The following is an 18193-nucleotide window of genomic DNA, read 5'->3' as shown; positions in this document are numbered from 1 at the left end:
GACCACTGACCAATTTTGGGTTTGGAACAAGAGTATTTTTTGTAATAGTGACATTTCCGTTAAGTAATCTCTTGAGTTTCTGCATTATCCCAGAGCATTATTGGAAAACTGAAACTCTTAATTTGGGCAGCAGCATGACCCAGGCATTATGGAAGTGGCTTTGCCTCTGCTGTCTAGCATTGCTCTCAGTGATCCTAAAATGAGTCGCTTTTCCTGCTGTTCTTCTGGCCTGGAAGTTGATTAAAACAGAGGATCTCTGTCCTGCTGAGTGAACACTGTTATGCAGAATTGATCTTGTTTTGGTTTCTAACGGCTGTGGGTATTTATAAGCCTGTATTACATAAGTTATAAAAATGTAACTAGGGAATGTTGTTGGTGGGTCTCCAGCAGGTGGATTTGGTTGTTATTCATAATAATACAGTGAAGCTCAGTGTTGTCACAGCTTTCTTTTTCTTCTCTTCTTGGTGCCAGAAGTGTCCTGTGGCTTTTCCAAATGACCTTGCACCATTTAAGTCCTTGCTCGTGTCTGATGATGACACACAGGCAAATCCCCATCTGTTCCCGTGCACATCCCTACCGTATCTTTTCTTGGATTTAATATTTCCACAGAGCTGCTCCCGTGGGGGAGTCTCATGCTGAGACTGTTCCTCTGCAATTTATGAGCAGGATCGGTGCCTGGAATTTCCCGAAGTGCCGGGTGAAAGACAGGCTCAGAGACCCTTGTATACAACGGGGAAAAAACCCGTGCAAGGCAATGAAACCTGAGCTCGGGCTTTCCGAGACAACTTGACAAGTCAATTGCCCTGTTAGGAGCTGACAACAGTGACCCTGATAGTAGAAATGATCCGTTTCCTCTGGTCTAATTTATCACCAGCAGGATCCTGAGTAGCTGCTCGGTAGCACAATTTTTAGATACTGGTACAGCGTCAGTCCCAAACGGGACATTTTGTGAGGGGAGAGTTTACTTACAGCCCTAAAAAAAAACAACAACCCAACGAAACCAAAGCCAACCCCCAGAAAAAAGCGCCTCAGGAATGTTCAACGTGTTTATTGTTAAGAGCCGAATCTGATATATGTGAAACCTCACGTTTTCAAATTCCTTACCCAATATTGGATGCTGGTCCGTGTTGCTGCTCTCACTTCTTAGGCATTTCAAACAATGTTCCCAAAGAATTTTCATTCTAGAGATAGAAAGAGCAGTATTCTCTGTCAGTGAGAATTAAAGGTGAACAAAAAAAAATCCTGACAGTTTATGTTTGGGGAAGAATTTGAATACACAGTGTGCTTTTTTAATTTCAAAAACACTGATGGGAAAGATACTTTCTTTTGGGGGCCCATTCATGAAGCTCAGAAATTTAGTGGCAGTATTTTCACCAGTGTCACCCAAAAGTGTTTTGCAGTGATACTTTGTTCTCAAGATCCCAGGGACAACTATTGGGAGAGAATTAAAAAAAAAAAAGGAGGGGGGGTAAGCAAATTTATAAAAATGTACTTGAAACATTTTCCTTTTATAACATTTTTCTTCAAATCAGAAATTTGATAAATCACAGATACCAATGAAAAATTTTAACTCTGAACTTTACTTTTGCCTGGTGCATCTTCTTCTACCTCTTATCCTGAGCTCAAGCTTTGGGTACCACTTTGTTCATATCACTAATCCAGAACATATTTCACGGGTGACAAACTGAGCCCCAAGGACGTCAGGAGGGCAGAGGTGATTTAGAAGTCTGCTTTATGCTCCTAAATTGGGAGCCTGTGCTCCCCATACAGTCAGGGAGTGCAGCACTCCTGGAAGTGCTGCGAATCCTTCCAGCCTGGCTATAATGGAAGCCTGAGCTCTTAATAGAGCCATTGAAATTAGATGTTTTGAGTTAGGTGGGTGAATGCCCCCCCCCCCCCGGTGCAGTGAGTCCAGATTTATACAGGAAGTCTGTGGCAGAGGCAAGAATTGAACCCAGCTTTTCTGTGACTATCTTTTTATTCCCAAGCTTCCAGTTAAACTGTAATCCATCTTGAACCACTTACTGGAAATAGTTCCCTAAAAATAAATTGAAAGTCTAAGTGATCAGGAAGTTTACCTAAACTTCAGAGGCAGGTTAATATGAGAGTACTTTGGGCTGACTCCTTGGGCTGGCTCTTCTTGGGGAGGGCAGAGCCTTACGGGTGCTCTCCTCTCCTTTATGCGATTACCTTGTTGTTCTGCTCCTGGGGATCAGTCCTTCCTGCCACAGACATCCTTCCAAATCTTACCCATTTGGTCTCATGAAAAAACAGGCATTGGTGAGGTTTGGGCAAACGAATAAAACCTGAAAATAGAGGGTCTCAGATGGGAGAGGGGCCACTTTGCATAAAGAACCAAAAAGCACCTTATCCAAAACACATTGTCAGCTTGGATTGAGTTATCTGGGAGATGTAGGAAGGGACATTCACAGCTCACTGTGGCAGCTGAAGGGAGAAATCTCCCTACAGCCAGCAGGAGGGTGATGTTTGTGGCCCTCATGACCAGGAGGAAGGTTTGCAGCCTGTCCTGGTGTTCCGCTGGTGGGGCTCAGTGGGGGCCAGTGGTGTTATCCATGAGTGGCTTTGGAGTAGGTTTGCTGGGAGAAATTAGCCTGTACCAAAGGTCTAACAAACTGGAGAAGTAATTTGGCCTCTTATACTTGAGCTGAATTACTCCTGAGTCCAATATGTGTGCTACTAACAGAGATGAGACTGGTAAATAAGGTGACAGGACAAAAGTTAGCTGATGTGATTAAACTGCTGTAATTTTTACAGTTTGGTTTTATTTTTTTTAAACAGAAGCCTCAGATTGGCATGGTCTTGGAGCAGGTGCAGGGAGGAGGGTATGAGCAGCAGAACAATCTGCTCTGATGTGGAAGGGGATGGGGGTGCAAACATGCTGCTTAGGTGACAATATGATAACATACATTTAATTTCGATATTGCACATGTGTATAGATTATTGTATTAAGATTACTGGATATGTGAAAGAGTTTAAATTCCAGTAGGGACACTAATTTCACTGTGGTTTCTGTCCGAAATCACACATTTCAGCTGTACGGAGGGGGGAATAGTCACTTGTGCTTCATCCAGAAGCAGAGCTGTCCTTTTTAAAATGAAAATCCTTAAGCCAGCTCCATCCAGTCAGAGTCAGACATTGCCTAAAACTGACTGGAAAACAACCAAAGGGTTTTTTTCACCCTAATGTATGTAAAATCTCCCTGGGAATGTTTACATTAGACAAACGCCTGCCAGCTTTACGAGGACAACTGAATTCCCTTTGGGGACACTGTACATCAGGGAACCTATAGGCTGAGACAAGCTCTCACCAAAGTAAGATGCAGAACCTGTTTCTTATATACAGGGAGCCAAGTGGCCTTGTTTTCAGGGATGCTCCATATTGGCATCCAAGGGAAATCTCAGGGCATGAAGGCGGGTGTTTTGCAGTTTAAACAACACGTGACAAACCCTGTCCTGACAAAACACAAGCCCTGCTGAAGGTGGTGTGAAAGCTGCCTGAGCTGGAAACCTCTGAACTGGCCAAAAAAATGCCATTCTCTGTGTTTCCTCCGTAGGGAGATTTTTATTTCCAACTCTTCTCCAGGAAGCATGTTGGAGAGTCTTGGTTGAGCTCCCCGAAGGCAACAGTCTACTTAGAGAGTATTCCCTTCTACCAGCAAGGAATGGCACAGGTCAGGACTGCAGGAAAACTCTGTGTGTGAGAGAGAAGGATGGAGATGTGGGGTCTGTGGAAGAACAAAGATAAAAAAGAATGAGGGCAGTGATGTTTAACACAGGCAATGGCAGTAAGTCTCCAGAGGCAACATCCTTTTCCTAATCTTAGGCTTCCTTGGAGGATACAGATGTCTGTGTGTCTGTACCTGCAGGTATTTTGCTCATATAAAAACGAAAAAGCACCTCCAGCACTCACCAACCCCTGTGCTGAGGGCAGCCCTCTTGCAGGGTTTAAACCTGCCCGTGATAAATGTACTGTTATTCTGGCTGCAGACTTTTATTTCTGGGGATATCAATTGGATTCTTATTATGAGAGCAGAAAATTGGAGTTACATCTGGTGACTGACGCATGTGACAGTATCACTGCGAGGAATTCCAGTTTTTCCTGAAGCTTTTCAATTAACTGGGGGCACTCTTTCCTCAGGTGCTGCGCGCCCGGGTTTTCAGCGTGCGCCTCCAAGCTGTAAATCAACGAGGGGGTTATTGTGCTTTCCTAGGAGCTCTTGTGCCAGTAAAATGAAACAGCAAATAATAAACCCCAAGGAGATTTATACAGCCCGAGTTGATGAAACAATTACTTTCTCATTCCTAGGCTCGCTCAGAAAGGTGGGTTAAAAATAACTGAAAATTTACAAGAGCCTAAAACCGAATCTGAAAAGTACAACCTCAGCAACTTATTGGGCTCGGCCTAGCGAGCGCCAGATTTACTGTTTGCAATTTCTTCAACTTGTTCGGTCATTTTTATTGTTTTTATTTTTTTTTCAACTGCCCCCTCCCCAGGCTGATGACAAGCCTTGGCAAAAACATCTGTGCAAATAAAGCAAGGGAAAGAGTGGAGGGACCTGGCCAAGAACTCCCTGGGTCTGCTGTGGTAAAAATGTTGGATAAAAGCATCCCTTGCCAAACAGCCTCGAGCCTCTGGGGTCGTATCTCACGTGCCAGGGCATCCCCAAAATGCTTATGATCAGTGTGTGTAGGACCAGGGCAGGGCAGAGAGAGACCTGGGAGTGATGGGAGGACTTGAATGCATTGCTCCAAAGGACACACACTGTTTTTATCCCAACCTGATACATCAGTTGACAAGTGCTCTGCTGACAGCACTGGGATTAAGGTGACAGCACTTTCCATTCAGGACACGTCGGGAGGTCCCACGTTCACCTGGAGCATGTTGGGGTAAGAAAGGAACATGTCACTGGCCACTTCCCTCTCTCCCTGCTGTGATGGCAAAGGCCTGGAATACTGCACTGCCCCTGCCTTTTGCTCTGCTGGTGCAACAGCCTCTGCCCTTGACGCCTCCGTGTCCTGGTTGACCTCGTCCTCTGCCTGAGCTTTCCTAGTGCCCCAGAATGAGTCTGTCCTCTTTGTGAGTCATTCCTGACTCACTGTCCCACCATGCCTGGGGACAAACAAAGGTGGTTGTCTCTGGTGACACCCAGGGGCAATGCAGACCCTTTGGAAACCTCCTTACTCTCTGCTTCCTATGGAGACCTTCTGAGGAAATGGTGATGTGCTCCCAAGCCCTGCCTCAGGTAACAGCTTGTGGGTTTGCAGCCTTTAAACAGTGTTTTTTTCTTACTCTTCCCTTTCTTGTGGAATATGGGCAGTTGGATAATGTGTTCCAGATTGGTGCAGCGAATCCCACCCCTTCAGCTCTGCGTCCCACCATGTCCCACCTGGTACCTCTGATCCCAGCAGGACCATGATGGCCAGCCAGGAGACTGACACCTCCCTACCAAAGGCTACTGGTGGACAAAGCTTTCCATTTCCCTGTAGAGTTCATTCCAAAGGCAGGGTGGAATGAAGAGATTTGCTTGGTTTCCAACCACAGAGATATTTTTGTCATAAATCAGGAAGAACACAAGAACATAAAAGTGGGCTGTTAGATGGGGGTAAGAGACTTTGGTCCTTTCAATGAAAAGTACTTCTTTCCCTCAGAAAACCAAAATCCCTACAAATATGTGTTGGTTTTTGAAAATGCTCTTTTTTTTTAATGGAGAAGAGCATCAACAAGTTACTTTCAGCTGGCCCCGTGATGTCGCTGGTGTCACACTCCTCTCTCCAAAGAGGTCTGACCCTTCCCATCTGGAGGGTGTTCCCCAGCCATCATCAGGCCTCATCTGTCAGTGCCACAAATCTTCAAATTAAAAACGTTGCCCAGAATAATGATACGCATTTTAATGGGCCAGTTTCCCCTCTGAAGGTTGGCATGTGATTCTTATTTTCTACATTATATAAAAGCTAAGGGTGGGATTTTCAAAACCACTCGGCGCTGCCCTAATTCTGCTCCCGCTGAAGTCAATGGGACTTCCTTACCCCCAGACTGCAATCGGAGCAGTTAAGCCAGCCCCGAGTGCTTGTGGAAACCACATCCTAACTATGCTCCCAGACCTCACCCAGATTTCTGCTTTCATGGCATGAAATTTGTTTTCATCATATTAGATGTGCTGGAATGCTGGTGTCTGAGGGAAGCTCCTCGGGATTGAGCTCAGTATTAACTCTGGCCGGGCTTGGCTTTGTGGGTTCCAGCTCGAGCGTTCCTGTTAGAGCGGCAGCTCATCCACACATCACGTCAGCGGTGTCGGGACAAGTCAGAACTGGGCCAGGCCCTGACTTGTCCCAGGTGCTCAGGGTTTGGGGAAGGCACAGGAAGCACCGTGTCCTCCAGGCAGGCACCTTCTACCTGGACCAGCCCCCTCCACCAGCCATCCCAGTGCCTGAGTCCTTGCTGCTGGAGGAGGCGAGTCTGCTGGGAGTGGTTTGGGGGGCACTGTGCTAAAACATGATTCCGTTCTTGTGGAAGTCAGCATCCCAAATCAACTTCCTTGGGTGAAGGATCATGGCTGTGGGTCCCTGGAGCTGTCAGCTCGGGCAGAACCAGCCTTCTGAGAACAATGCTGGGGAACAGCCGGTGCGGGGACTCCTCAGATAACTGGACTTTCCACACAGTACCATTTGGGTAGAAGAGATCTGCTTGTTCTTTATACAGAGGTGCCAAATTGCTACTCTCTGGGAGTTTGGTTCATTTTTTTTCTGTTTTGATACTTTTGGGGTGTTCTTTCCATTTTTCTCTTTTTCTTTTTTGTTTTGGGTTGTATTGTTTACTCAGTGTATCATTTGCAGTTGCTGTAAAAGTTATGTTTTCATACTCATATTCTTGATAAAAAGTTGACCTCTATTCTTTTATTAAAAAAAAAAAATCCACACAAAAAACCATCAAAACCATTCCCTAATTTTACCTCTTAATGTCACTTGTAGCACACTGCTCATCAGACCTGCTGGCAAAATCCTGTGTTTTGTGCTTGAATTAATTTGGAAGTGACCATGGAGAGGGAAAGGTGACTGTGCCAGGTGGTTTGCTTGTGCTCAGCAGCAGATGGGATGTGGTGGATCCCATCCCAGTGACCTCTGCCAGCTCGGGATTTTGTCAGGAACCTGGTGGATGGTAAAATGACCCCACCAATGAAAACTCAGCATAGGGAAGAGCTCCCACCTCAGCCTCCGTATCCCAGAGGTGAAAACAACTGGAAAGAGCTACAATCTCTTTCCCCGTAGCCAAGAAAGTAATTTTGTGTTCCCTGCACAAGCTGGGCTCAACTTGGCCCACGGATGGTTGCTGCTGTCGATCCAAATCTCCCAAAAGGCTGGTGCATTTTCTTGCTAATAAATGTCCCACAAATGTTTTGAATTTCTGCACTCATTAGGGCTTAGGGAGGCTATTTGTCAGGACCAAAGACGTCTTCTACAATAAACCAGCAGCTGTCTGAGAAGGGTGAGGAGACATTTGTTGCCGTGAGCTGAGTCTGCTGTCAGCAACCAGGCCCCTGACCAGCTCCAGTAAATGTTTTATTGATTTAATATTAAATTAACTGCCTGGGCATAAGGAGTGCATTATTTTTAATGGCATTCTGATATTAGGGGCTGCAGTTTGCTAGAATGCACCTGTAAAATTAGTATCCCCCAGTATTCTGCAGGAGCCATAAAATGTAATGCTCGTTGTGAGCAGAGCTCTGGAGCTCAACATGGGTAGAGTTACACGGCGTCCACTTCCAGCCTCATGGCTGCTCCCATTCCTGCTGCCAGAGGAGCAGGGGGTCAGTCAGCTCCAAAGACTCCTTCCAGGTTCACCTCTCCTTTGCTCTGAAATGGGATAAATGTATGCCTGGGTCCCAGTGCCTGTCTAACAGGGCACAGTAACTCATGGTAACAGCAGGGCACCTTCTGTAGAGAGGTAGTGCTGGAGCAAAGGATTTTCCCCAATTTTCTTTTTTTTTTTTTTCAGTAAGAGAAATATAGGAGAAAAAAAAATCACAATGACAAAGTAGCACTTGTTCAGGCCCAAATGTACCACCTTGGAATTTACCTGTGTTTAGTGAAAGGAAAGGCATTTGAAAACGAGTAGAATTTGGAATTTAAATAAACAAGCACATTCCTTAGCGTAAGAATGAAAATATTCACAAATTTCAGAATTTGTGTCTCCCTGTTTTGTTTTTTTTCAAACTGGTCTATGAAATTACCAGGGGGAAAATTTCAGCCCAAATAAAAAAATAGTTCATATAAAGACCAAAGTTTTAATAAAAACTGCCTGTAGTTCACATTATCCTTTACCTCTGGAAGCTGGGCCACAAAGAAAGCAAAGGCCCCGGAAGAGCACATGCTGCTCTCCTCCCTCTGGGGAGGACACACTGGCTCCTCCCAGAGGGGAATGCTCTGGATAGCTGGGAAGGATCCCTTCAGCAGTGCCTTTAGCTGAAGGCAACACACCATGGATGTGTTGGATTTTGTTACACCAATAACCTGCTCCTTTCTGCTCTGCAGTTGCCATCATGTTTGCTAAAAATTACAGCGACTGCCCTTTTGCTGTAGCGACCTTTTCCTTGTCCTGAAAGCCTGTGCCCAGCAAATGCTGCCTTTGGTTTTATTAAGGTTGTAAAAATGCCACGTTTGAGCTGTTTATATTTCTTAACTCCCTCAGAAATGGTTAATTACAGAGTCAGATCTTCTTAAATGGCGTTGGGACGGGAATTCCGAGAAATCCTGAGACTTCCAAGAAGTTCCTTTCTCGTTGATTTTAACAGTGAGGAATCACAGGGCTGAAACAATAAAGATAGACACCAAACCATGATCTTAGTACATCTAAGGAGTCAGTTGTAAAAATAAAAACCTTAAATTAGAAGCTCAAAATGTCAGGGGATGAGGTAGGATACCAAATTTTGTGTATTTTGCTATTAAAGTTACTTTAAAAACTGGGAAGCTGAGGGGCTCCACACGTGGTTGAGTGACCAAATTAATGTCAAGCAGCAGCCCTGGGTTGGACAGTGATCTGGGTGGACTGGGATCAAAATGGGTACCCAGGATCTGATACAATGCATTTTTCAACTGCTTTCCACAAGGTCCCTCTCCTTGGGCATCTTTTTGTAAAGCCACAGTTGCTTTCTTGGACGTCTCACAGAGTGAAATCCATGGTTTTGTACTCATAAGGCAAATGTTGACAAGGAATGTTTATTTTTTGTTGTGACTTTCAAGATAATATCTGTCTCCTTCAGAAAAATCTGAAAATTTCCTTTACCTTACTTTTCCCATAGAGATTTTCAGCACCAAAATTCGTATATATATTTTCTGGAGAAGAAGAGGGAAGACAGGAGAGAAAATGGAAATGTAATTTAGAAGAGATCAGTCATTGTCTTCAGATATTGTTGGTTCAACAGACCTGGTTTCTGTAGGACCATATAATTAATTTCTCAGAAGACAAAGTCCACCCAGCGCCTCTGCCTAGCTCTGAAGCAGGTGGGAGCACAAAAGGCATGGAGAAAACAATGGAGAGTGGATCTAAGGACTTCTGCAGGCTTTAGTAGGTGCTAGATCCAGACAACCTCCCAGTTTGTATGATCCTGATGTTCTTCCCACTCTTCTGCCTGGTTTTCCTCTTGTTGTTTGACGCTCATTTGCCACCTCTCATGTAACATTGAGATGTGGCAGCTCAGGGCAGGTTGTAGGAGCTCTTTTCTGCCAGTGACCTGCCCATCCTGTGCTGTCTCTTGGCTCAGCTTCGGGACTGAAGATTAGCAAATCACACAAAAAGGTGAGTTGATCACTTTTTAGTTGACAAAACCAGATAATTCATTGCCCAGGCAACTTGGGTTGACAGAGTCCAACAGTACGTTTTTCAAAGGATGTGGTGGATTTACTTATTCCTGTTTCTGTGTTTGATTTACTACCACATGATTTCATTAAATAAGAACTTAACGTGAGGATTTCTGCCAAGCAACTTTAGGCAAGGCCCATATTCCACAAATCCCTAAATTTGAGGGTGGTGGGTGGGGGAATAATCATATTTTTCTAGAAGATGTCCATTCTGCCTGTGGACTAGAATTTAGGGTAGTTTGTTATTACAGTTGTTGCTTTAAAAACTTTGTAAAATGATGTTTATTTTCCTCCCATAAGATATTGAACTTGAATTTTTCAATTCAGTTAAGTTGATTATAACTAATAACTCTTCATTCTCTAATAAATACCAACATTGGAGGGAATAAAAGAACCACCTCCAAACAGGCAGCGTTTCAGGCTTGAACTGGTTTCAAATTCAGGCAGGATTTCTTGGAGCTCTCTCCCGCCCTCCTCCAATCTGAGGCCGCACAGCTCATGTTTGTTGGCATTTTTAAGTAGATAAAAGTATGTAAGAAGTTTCCTCCCTTTAACTACTGGATAGAAAACCCATATCCTGGTGGCTCAACTGTCCAGATCATGTTAAATTTCAGTGGAAGAAAATAAGTAAATGCAAAGAAGAAAATGCCAAAGAAAATGCAATGAGGGAAGAAAAAGTGATGTAAGTTGGCCAAGAAGACAGTTCCACGTCTTGGCCCAGGCCCTGTGGTGGTGTAAATCGTTGGGGTGGCCATTCCACTTCACAGCTTTCAGCCTGACCTGTTGTCAGCTTCCAGCAAAAGTGATAACAGTCCAAAACACAGCAGCCCCACAGCAATTTTGTCCATTTCTGTGTGCTGATCTTCACCCTCAGGTGCTGGTTCTGTGCCAGTCCTCAGCATTAGGGTGACTGTCGGTGCAAACCAAGGTCACGGGAGCGATGCCGTTGCTGAAGGTTGGGCTGGGGAGGAAGGCACACCTGGGGCGTGTCTTGTCCCCATTTCTGAGCTAAATATCTGCTCCTCTGCTGGAGAAGGATTTCTAGAGGACAACTAGCAGGGAGAGGTTTAAGGGGTAGTCAACAGGCTGTTATTGTTGCTTTGGAATACTCCAGATGGGCCTCTGGAGATGTTTTGGGGAGCTGCTCTTTGAAGCTTGTGCAGCTTACCTGAGTTCAGGCCAGCACATGCAGCCCCTGGCTAGAGTAGGCTGGAAAGGCAACCTGCTGTGGGTCAGCCTTGACGCTTCCTTTTGCTTTATTCTGCTCTTTTTTGGCTATTTTGTGTTTGGCTTCAGGTGACAACGGCACCATTTACCACCCAGCACCTCATGCTGCTGCTCATGTGTTCAAACATCTCAAGTGTTCTGGTCAGTGGCACAAGAAACTGTGTTTACATCTTTTCTGAGAGACATCCAGAGCTAAGTGGGGAAAAATGGAACAGCTCAGTGCTTTTGGCTTATTGTTTGAATATTTAAAGACATTGCATCTGGAAAGTATTCCATTAATTTGTGGCTAGCACCCATATATCAAATTCATGAGCTTCCAAGTAAACAGCTGTCATTGGAGCTGCCACGGAGGGAAATTGGCACTGGTGGCTTGTGGTGAGCAGAGAGGGAACACACTGGTACAGACTAATCCAAGGAGGAAACATTAACCCAGATGTGTAGAGGACAATGAATGAATTGTTCCTCAGAGCTCCTGAACTTCTCAGCTGTAGTAACACGAGACACAATTAAGGCTTCGCACTATTATATCCACTCACACACGCACAGAACTGTGCCCACCATCACAGCCAGAAGGATGGGGCTGCATCCCATAGCTGTGCACCGTAAAGCAGCCTCCGAGTCATCCCCACCCACATGGGAAGGGACACTTGTGTTTGAGGGAGAGAGGAGGACACTGTCATGTTGGTGGTCAATCTGTCCTCAGGGTGGTTGGGTCATGTAGCTGTCATTTGATGTTTGCCCAGCTGGAAACACCAATGTTCATGGCATCCTTAAGGAAGATGCAGTAGAGTCGGACCCATCCAGGCCTTGGTGCAGCAGGGAGTGCATGGGGTGCTTGCCACAAAACTTCAGATACTTTGGGACTGTTGGCGGTGCCTGAGGCCTCGGCTGGAGCTGTGATTTCCCATACAGGCAGCTCAGAGCAATGCCAGAAGTTCCACCTGAATCCAGGGGAAGTGCCGAGGTGAGGGCTCGGCTTCGGTTCCCAGCGCTGCCGGTGTTGGCAGAGCTGTTTGTTGTGCGGCCCAGGGCAGGGGGTGGGGGCCTGGTGTCCTCAACTGCGTGTTTGACCCGTCTGGTTTCCATGTGGTGCTCAAGTAAATGAACCAATTAATTAAGAGGAATTGTGTACGTGGAAGTGGGACAGAGATGATATCACTATTTATGTTTTCTTGGGAAGGGTGTTATGGAAGTGCTGAAAAACCTCGTGGCGAGATCAGGGTCTCTGGGGTGGGTGTGATGGGTCATCTGGGGAGGTTCCAGCTGAAATGGAGGAAGGGCAGTTTCCCATCCTCTTTCCAGAAGGGAGAATCTGAGGCTGAGGGAGATGAGGTGAGTCCACTGAGGAGGTGGCCATGTCGATCCCAGGGGACGCATGGATGACACAGGAAGGAAGGGAAAACACTCTCCCTCTGCTGCTCTGGCGTGTGCTGTTGGTGCTCTGGCACTCCACTGGGCTTGGGATTTACCTTCTGTTTACTAACCAACCCAGCGTGGGTTTGAACTGGTGACCTAAAGGTGAAAGGCTCTGCATCTTATTAGAATTACTGTGAGCTGCTCGATGAGTCCCCCATGGCAGTTAAGATTTGATTATGGTTCTAGAAAATGTTCAGCTTTTACAATTAGTGTCAAAGCAGTGGTAAGCCCCTCTTTGATTCCTGGGTGTAGGCTCGTGCTTTTCTTAACCTCACACATATGCTGGCATATTTACAGTAAGTGCTCAGGGGTTTGGTTTTTTTAATTATCATTTTTTTTTATTTTTGAATTAAAAATGAAAGTCCCCCAGGGAAATTATGCAATGGGAAATAGCTACTTCAATAAACTCGACTCACACATTTTATTGATTATGGTAAATTTAATTATTCCATTTAAACTTTGCTTACACACACACACACACAAAAAAAAACCTTATCCTTTTCTTCCTGTATGTTTTTTCCTGGTTTTGCATCCCTCTCTACAGACCAAAACTGTACTATATGTTGTTTTAAACTTTTTAGAGAAGAAATACTCAAGGCTAAGCTTCTTCCCCTAATTAGAAATTAAAAATTAGAAAACATACCATAAATCTTATTCTAAACATCTTCAAATAGAACTACTAATTGTTAAACTGCAGTAATTATGGCTTTTAATACAGCTCTTTTGCCTCTGCCATATATGACGTGCACCGTTTTTGCTAAGGGAGACAATTATTCAAGTGCAAAGGATGTTAAGAAAAACAAAACAACAAAGCATGGGCAAAAATAGGAATTTCTCTTATTCAGGACTTCATTAGGTGATACTGTTCATTTTCTTGATACTCAGGTATTGCCCAGAGGTTTTGGGCTTCTTTGGAGACCTTTGCACTGAGGTTTTTAGAGGCTGCTGCCACAAGGCAGTGAAAGAGCTTCTGGTCCCTGGGTCATCCCTGGGTCTGGAACCTTATTTCCGTAGAAACCACTGCTAGTGGGGTTTTTTCTTTCTCTTTCAGGGAGCTGCTGCTGCTGCTTCTGACCTGCTGAACTACATTCAATCCAGGTGATCGCCTCTTCTCTTCTTAAACTTAAAAATGGTCTCTCCTTCCTGGGGAAATGCATTAAGTCATTACCTTGTGACTCCTCCCATGAATTGAGAATGTTCCTGTGGATACAGGTCTGTGGGACTGAGGTCAAAACAACTCACCATGGCTAGAAATTAGGATGTGGGAAGCAGAATTGTCACTAGAGATGAAGAATCAGAAGTAATTCCCAAAGTCTGTGCTCCCTCTTGCATGGGGGGACTATTCAGACCCAGCCCATCCCTGCACTGAGGTAAATCATGGTTGGGCTTCCTCCTTGAAGCTGCAAAATTCAATCTGGTAAAGGGCTATTTGAGGTTCTGGGAGCTGAGGCTGACCACTTTTGAAAGGTGAAGAAGGACCCAGGGTTTGTTCAAAGCTTCGTTGCTTCCAGATACATCTTTCATCCAAGTTCTTTCATGAGACTGTCAGAGCAGGGCTTGTCTGAATCCCACGGCCAGATCCTCATCTGGGAAAATCTGAAAGGGCCCCATTTCTTTCAAGGGAGCTGCACCCCTTCAGTCAGTGGGGAGAGCCTGGAAGAAGCCTAGCACCCTTCTGGATATCCCTTCTTGGAACAGAATGCACTGGGCAATACTCCACTGAGACCTTGACACTGTTTTTCACATCCTTGGGTTTTCTTGCATTACGGTGTAAGTAATTCAGCATGGGGGATACTTGTCCTATGGCTTCAAAAAAAAAAACCAAACCAAAACTCTGGGATACTCTGTGCCCTGGTAGGTTTTGTATTTATTTACTTTATTCAGGATGTATAGCTGGAAATAAGTATTTACGTATTTCTAAATGACCTACACTTAAATATAACCACAATCTGATGTAAACTGGCAAGGCTCCCTTGAATTAAATGGATTCGCTCCAGCTTGCACCAGATGAGGATTAGGCCCCAAGGTTCATGCAAGCCCAGTTGTGATGACTGCGAAAAGAACTCAGATTAGAGATGGGTTTGGAAGCAATCAAACCAAATCATGAACCTGGCTGATTTCATTTGTTTCTCTCTCAAGTCCTAGATTTCTGAGAATGCCACCTTGCTGTAATATGTATTACACCAAATCCTTCCCTCAATGAGCCCATCGCCACAGCCGTCGCTGTCTGTGCCATACCTCCCCAGAACATTCCAGTTTCACTCCCCAGAACTGTCACCACACTTGCTCTGGCTGCCGTGGCGAGGGAACTTCGCCATGTAGCTGATCCCAGACTCAGCTTTTGGCCCAGAGAATTATTCTGCAGATGGGCCAGCCTAGGACACGTGTTCCCGCTGGGATCGGCCTCCACTCCCCCCTCGCTCACTCCTTAATGAGAGAGAGCGCTTGGACCAACAAACAGCTCCTCACATGGCAACAAAAGACTCCTTGTCATTACCCAGGCTGGCTCCAAACCGAGTAGAAAGGGGGAGTTTTTTGGCAGGGCTGCGGATCACAGAGTCACAATATACAGCTCATCAGTGGTGCTGCCAGTGATGCTCTTTGGTAGGTTATAAAAATCACTTCCTTGCTCCTTGCCTCAGTTCCCAGAGCTGTGGGCCATGGGCTCTGGGAGGATTGGCACACCAGGAGATGTGATGGGTGGTGATATGAGCAGTACTCCAAATGGAACCCCTGACAAGAAGGAATTTGGAAATCTGACTTAGGAGTGTAAGAATCACCCCAGAAGAAAAATTCCTCATCCACCTTTCCTCCTGAAAAGTGAGCCCGAGTCTGTTGTCTCCATTCTTGCTTTTCACAGTCTTGCATAACAATCTACATGAAGACTTGAGGGTGGCAAAGCCAAATGCCTCATGTTGTAAATTTTGAAATGGCACAACTGCAGGGCCCTTGGCATTTTTGTTTTTCCACTGGATGTTTTCCTCTCAAAGCAAAGTGCACTCAGAAAGGATTCTGCTTTGGCAAAACAGCATATTTCAAAGGAAGAGATGTGTATTCCTTATATTTAGTCTGTTAACCACATACATATATGGTTGTTCTGAAGTTTTACCAACCATCTCTATTTACTGCTGCTTCAAAGAAAGCAGAATCCAAGTGCCCTGTGGATTCCATGCTATCCCAACACACACAGATCTCAAGGTTGGAAGGAAGTTGCAGTATTATTTCTTCCCTGCCCTGTTATTATTATCTCCATTACCAGTGGCAACGACAAGTGCTGATCCAGTGAGGTGCTGCACACCTTGAGCTCCCATGGAGTCCCTGACAGGAACAAGAATTTCCATAAAGGGATGGATGTACAGGCACCATGGTCAATCCTGGCTGCCTTCCAGCCCATCTCCAAACACAGGAGGTGGAAGGGGATTGCCACAGAGGGAGACCCCGGAGGTTAAGATGCTCCTGCCAGGGTGCTTTGGGAGCAGGTTTGGGTGGAACATTTTTTGCAGTGCTTTAATCCTGGTTAGTGCTGAAGATGCCCAGGCACAGTGTGCTGATCACCTGCTTCTTTTCACAGCATCACTCTTGCATTTCTCTGACAATAAATAATTCCTTCCCCTCTCTTTACAAGACTCCCATGATTTCATGGGGGTATAAAAGTCTTGATTTTTCCACACCCATTTAGCCTGTTTGATTCACTGGTTCATTTTGTACACTGGAAGATGCATTCAATTTTGAAGTTGTATGTATTTCCCTTTCTCTGTTTCTTTTTGTTGCTATTAGTTATCTCCAGAAGGAGCAGCCTGGGTGCCTTATCTGCCCAAAGGCACGGGCGTGTGGGTTTCTTGCTTTGCCACCCCTCCACAAGATTTCCTTACATTTGCCTAGAATTTAATCTGTAACACGCACTGCGGAGCTGGTTCCAAGGAAAAAAGGCTCAACACATGACATCCTCTCCCTTCAGATCCCATTTCCTTCTGCAGAGCCCCCATGTGCTGGGCTGGCAGGATGGGTCCCCCCGCTGCGCTGGTTTGACATCATCGCTGTGGTGCCACTGAGCAACATGTGGCAGACAGCTTTGTCACCCAGGATAGCCCAGCAAGCTGGGATGAGCAAACAGCAACTTCCAGCAGGAATGCTCCTCCTCTTTCTAAGCTGGTCTTTCTTGGAGAGTTGGAAAATAGGAGATTGGGGTTTTTTTTTTCCCTTCCGTGTGATTCGTGATGTTTGCTGTGGCATAGAGGGACACCAGAAATATGATTTGAAAAGGGTCCTCCAGGGGGTATCCTGATGATTTTTTGATTACTGAAAAGGCCCAAGGAAGCTTCAGTGTCCAGCATCAGTGGCTGATCTGCAGCAAACCCGATGAGGACAACCCCGTGCCCTGAGAGCCCTCACCCAGCCCCCTTGGCCACGGAGCCGTCGCAGCTCATTTTTCGGTTGGCCAGAAGCCCCGTCCGTGTCACTGCAAAGCCCGGGCTTGCCCTGAGACAGGAGCAACTAGTCATGCCCCATCTATCTTACATGCTCTTCCTGAGCACCTCCCAGACTGTACTACATTTATCCTCTTAGCACCTCTGTAATTATCTCTCCTGTAACAGATGAGAAACAGGAGAACATGGAGGTTTTGCAATTTGAGCGGAGCCGTGCGGGAGCTCTTTGGCAGAAGAGGTGGCCTCCCGAGGGGTGAGTAATGTCCTTTTGACAATCCCATTAGACTCCTGTTTGTATCCTTACATCCCAACCCACAAGCACGAAGTCACTGCTTGAACCTGACCCTTTTGGGGCTGATGGCAGCCATTTCCCATTGTCCTTCCCAGTCCCCAGCACCATTCCCAGACAACAGATCAACAAGGCAGTTCCGCTCTGATTCAGTTTGAAGGCTCAAGTCTCATTTATGCCAGCAATGTAAACATCATTTTAGCTTGGCAAATATACAGAAAATTCTCAACAGCTGCAGTGTCCTGCAGAATCATTTTGCCCCAAAGCACGAATGCACTTACAGCTATATTTGAAGCAATGTGACTGGAAAAGTGAATCAGGTGGCACTTGGCTTTGAATATATGTGTATGGTCAGCTCTGCTAACCAGATAAATGGTTGAGAGGTTTACCAGGAACCTGACTATGACTTTAAACCCTGAATGAGTAGCAGCAGTTGAGTGGAGGCAGACAGACAGGGTAAACTCAGGGAGGCACATGCTGAGCTGAGCAGAGGACTCTGTAAAACAGAGCAGAGCAGTGGAAGCAGATCAGCCAGACTTTGTCTGGCTGCTGAACATCCTTCCTGGGGAGTGAGTCAGCAACAGGTTAATTAGGCATAGCTAGGCAGGGAGCAACACTTCTGACAGGAGAGGCTTTAATTGATAGGATCATTTTCAGCACAATAATATTAATTAGTAATTGCGATAGGGAACATGAAGGCAGGTGGAGCACTTTTTGTCAAGGTATTTTTATAAGGAATTAGGCTGTATAAACACCCATTGTAAATACATTGTCCTTGTCAGGTGTAATAACTGCCTTGGCACATAGAGTCTTTGCTCAAAATGGAGAGATAAAGACACAACTGCACACTACAGTGCTTCTCCCAGCTGCTAATTGTGTCACCAGAGAGATCTAAACAATTATATTAGGAAAACACTTGGGCTCTGTTAATAGTAATTTCCAAAATGAGGACAATAAAT

At 45.4% G+C, this 18193-nt stretch overlaps 1 long non-coding RNA gene across 2 annotated transcripts in view; it reads left to right on the top strand.

The window, feature by feature from the left end:
* LOC116783797 overlaps positions 1-18193 on the top strand; it is a 279628-nt gene that overhangs the window by 247585 nt on the left and 13850 nt on the right. For both annotated transcript variants that reach the window (XR_004355846.1, XR_004355847.1), the window contains exons 8-9: positions 13570-13616; positions 17114-17198. This is a non-coding gene — a long non-coding RNA (uncharacterized LOC116783797). The remainder of the gene's footprint in view (positions 1-13569; positions 13617-17113; positions 17199-18193) is intronic.

This window comes from Chiroxiphia lanceolata, chromosome 3, assembly GCF_009829145.1.
Source record: "Chiroxiphia lanceolata isolate bChiLan1 chromosome 3, bChiLan1.pri, whole genome shotgun sequence".
Classification (NCBI taxonomy): domain Eukaryota; kingdom Metazoa; phylum Chordata; class Aves; order Passeriformes; family Pipridae; genus Chiroxiphia; species Chiroxiphia lanceolata.
The sequence above is the reverse complement of the archived record's forward strand: the minus strand, read 5'-3'. Positions and strand labels throughout refer to the sequence as shown.